Here is a 3551-nt window from a genome sequence, read left to right on the forward strand (position 1 = left end):
TGCTAGCCCAGAGGACATCACTGTGAGGTGATGTGAGGTCTCTGTGTCATCTGAGGGAGTCTCTATGAGGTGTGGGGAGGTCTCTGTGAGGTCAAAGGGTTTCTCAGTGAGGTCACAGGAGGTCTTTGTGAGGGCACAGTTGGTCTCTGTGAGGTTAGGGAGGTCTCTTGATGTGAGATGGGGTCTCAGCAAGGTCATGGAGGTCTCTGTGAGATCAGGGGATGTCTCCGTGTGTCAGAGCGGGTCATCATCAGGGCAAGGGAGGTATGTATATGGTCAGAGGGGCTATCTGCAAGGTCAGAGGAGGCCTCAGTGAAGTCAGAGGGCTCTCTGTGAGGTCAGGGGAGGTCTCTGTGTGGTCAGAGCAGACCTCTGTGAGATCAAGGAGGTCTCTGTGAGGTCAGGGGGGTCTCTGTTTGGTTAGAGGGGGTCACTGTGAGGTCAGGAAGGACTTTGTGATGTCAAAGGTGGTCCCTGTGATGTCAGAGGAAGTCTCTGTGGGGTCTCTTTGAGGTCAGGGTGTGTCTTTATGAAACCAGAGGATGAGTTTGTGAGGTCAGATGGCATCTCTTTGAGAACAGAGGAGGTCTCTGTGAGGCCAAATGGGGTCTCTGTGAAGTCAGGGGAGGTCCCTTTGAGGTCACAGTAGGTCTCTGAGGTCAGCTAACGTCTCTTTGATGTCAGAGGAAGTCTTTGTGATTTCAGAGGAGTTCTCTGTGTGGTCACAGGAGGTCTCTATGAGATCAGGGATGTCTCTGGGGTCAGGGAGGTCTTTGAGTTCAGGGGAGGAATCTATGATGTCAGGGGATGTTTCTGTGTCATCACCAGGGTTCTCTTTGAGGTCAGAGAAGGGGTCACTGTAGTCAGAGGTGGTCTCTGAGGTCACTTGACATCTCTATGAGATCAGATGGGGTGTCTGTGATGTTGGACATCTCTGTGAGGTCAGGGGGATGTCTCTGTGAGGTCAGAGGGGGTCTCTATGAGTTCAGCGGAGGATGTGACATCAGAGTAGGTCTCTTTGAGGTCATAGGAGGGCCCTTTGAGGACAGAAAGGGGTCTCTGTGAGGTCTTGGTAGGTCTCTGTGAGGTGAGAGGGTTTCTTTGTGAGGTCAGGGGAGATCCAGGTGAGGTCAGATGGGGTGTCTCTGAGGTCAGGCGAGGGCTCTGTGAGGTCAGGAGAGGTCTCTCTGAGTTCAGAGGGCATCTCTTAGATTAGGGGAGGTCTCTGTGAGGTACGAAGATCCCTCTCCCCACCACTGCCGAGACAATCAACCTCCCTTGGGACGCAGGGCATGGCTAGCAAGGACCCAGATGAAGCAGGCACTACCTCCCATGTCGGGCACATGACACACCCAGGGGCTCCCTCCCCCAGCAGGGCCAGTGACACCTCCCAGAAAACCTTCAGGACTCAGGGCCCTTTTCTCTGTCCTTGCCCCACTGACAGAGTCTTGGCCCAAATGAGTGGGACAGTCAGCCTCCTTTGGGTATATCAGGCAAGCCCTAGGGTGGTCTCCCTCCGCCCCTCCTCGGTGGACTCAGGGAGTGGGCCAGGAGAGGGCTTCTCTCAGCCCTTCTTGTCAGGTATCTCCCAAGGGGAGCACCCTAGGCGGAAGGAATGCGGGCTTTCCTCAGTCCAGAGTGGAGGATGGGAACCGCTGATAGGAGAGCATGCCTGTGGGTTTCCCCTTCGTTCCCTGGGTGGCATGCCTGTGCTGCCACACTCCTTTGGCAAGCCTTTCTCAGCCTTCTGACTTGACACAGCCTTTCCAACTCCTGAGGAAGAAAGGTTCATTTGTGATGAGAGGCTGTGTTTTTTCCAGCAATAAGTGAGGATGGGGATGAACCAGCTGGCACAGGGAGTCTTGCTGCCCTTCTGGGTCAGTTGGGAGCAAACAGGGCCAGAAAACCTCTTCCAAGGAGGAAAGCAGCTACCTGAGCAGAGAGGGGAAAGGGTCATGAGAAGCCCTGAAGGAAGTGGGAACCCCAGCTCCCTGGCAGCTGCACGGGGCCTCCGCCAGAGGGCGCCCCCACCCCGCCAGATCCCCCCCACCCAGTGCGGGGCTCCCAGTGAGGCCAGAGGCCGGATTCCTCCCCCCACCCCTCCCTCCCACCCGTGCATGCACAGTGGGAGGAATGGTCCTCAGGCCAGGGAGCAGGGCTCCCACAGTCGTGAGAGTCAGTCAGAACCCTAGGTCAGGTCGGGGAGGTAGAGAGGCCATGGGTGCACCTGCCCTCCTCTCCTCAGGTCCCCAAGATTCTGGATGCCCACGTGGCAGCCCACGAAGCCAACGTCCAGCCGTCCCTACAGGTTTTTCTCCCACCGCTGCCCTACAAGGCGCAGGGAAGGCCAGACAGGGTGCTGAAAGGCAGTTTCCAGGCGTCATCCGTGGCCTCCAACCTGGATCTGGGTGCAGGAGGATAGCATCCGACGGGGAAGGCGGGGCGTGACACAATCCCTGCGAAAGATCCCCGAGGGCTGCTCCTGGTGAGGATGATGCTGGCCACCACCCATCTCGACCCTGAGGCGGCTCCCTCCCCTAGACTTGGCCAGAGGTGGCCCGTTCCATAAGGCCACCACCCAGGGATCTCTGACTCTCCCAGGGAAGCCCAGGCAACTGTGGAACGCCCCCATCACCGCAGGCATCCCTCAGGCCAAGGCCAAGACTAAGTCTGGCATCCTCCCTGGGGAGCCCAGGCAGGGCACTAAGGACCCGGGTGTGGCGGGCAGCAGCTCCCAGGTCGGGCACACCAGAATTCCAGCAGCTTCTACCTCTGATAGAGCTGATGACCCTTCACCGAAAACTTTCTGGACCCAGGGCTCTTTCCTTCCTAGCAGTCCCATGGACACCGTCTTGGCTCAAGGGGCTGCGTTGGCTGGCCCTCTTTGGGAAAGTCGGCAAGTTATAGGGTTCTCCTCTCCCTCTGCCCCAGAGTGGCATGTGGGTGGGTCCTCCCAGTGCAAGCACTTACCTGGGGGGATGCCCCATCCGTTACGTAGGTGGCCAGTCTGCTGTGCCGCTCTTCTTTGCAAGGAGCTCCAGGCCTTCTGACAGACTAGGCACAGTCTTCCCTCCTCCTGGGGTAGAAATGTTCAAAGGTGAACTAGGGTCCACCTTTCCTTCTCCTGTTTCTCACCTCCCCTTCTGACCTTCGGCTCAGGTGGCTGCTGGCTTTCTCACGGGGGAGGCCTTCTGACCCTGTTTTCCAACAACGACTAGGGGAGGACACCCAGGCTGTCTCTCTGCCAGCTGGCTCATTCCAGGCCTCAGTGACTGGTAGAAAAATCACAGCCCCACATCACAAATGAACCCTTTGACTCCAGGAGGAGGAAAGGCCCTGTCTATTCAGAAGTCCCAGAATGCCTTGCTCAGTAGTGTGCAAGGCAGACAGGCCACCTAGGGAGCAAACCAGGAGCCCTCCATGCAAGCTCTTCCCTCAGCAGGACTCACCCTCAGCTCCAGGAGTCAGACAAGCCTGATGTCCTGCTGCCTGGGGCACTACCCTTGCCAGAAATCCTAGAATAAGGGTGGAGAGACACCTTCTCCTGGCTC

The 3551-nt window shown here is 57.6% G+C and overlaps 1 long non-coding RNA gene across 2 annotated transcripts; it reads right to left on the reverse strand.

Annotated features, from left to right (window-relative positions):
• Positions 1–1783: 1783 nt before the first annotated feature.
• On the reverse strand, positions 1784–3163 carry LOC139043302 (uncharacterized). 2 transcript variants are annotated; one of them, XR_011500391.1, is made up of 3 exons: positions 2971–3163; positions 2228–2456; positions 1784–1928 (listed from the first exon to the last, which is right to left on the reverse strand). It is a non-coding gene; the product is annotated as an uncharacterized lncRNA (long non-coding RNA). The 2 variants fall into 2 exon arrangements; XR_011500390.1 differs by having other exon boundaries at positions 1784–1932.
• Between the last annotated feature and the right edge of the window lie 388 nt (positions 3164–3551).

Source organism: Equus asinus, unplaced genomic scaffold (genome assembly GCF_041296235.1).
Source record: "Equus asinus isolate D_3611 breed Donkey unplaced genomic scaffold, EquAss-T2T_v2 contig_197, whole genome shotgun sequence".
In the NCBI taxonomy this organism is placed as follows: domain Eukaryota; kingdom Metazoa; phylum Chordata; class Mammalia; order Perissodactyla; family Equidae; genus Equus; species Equus asinus.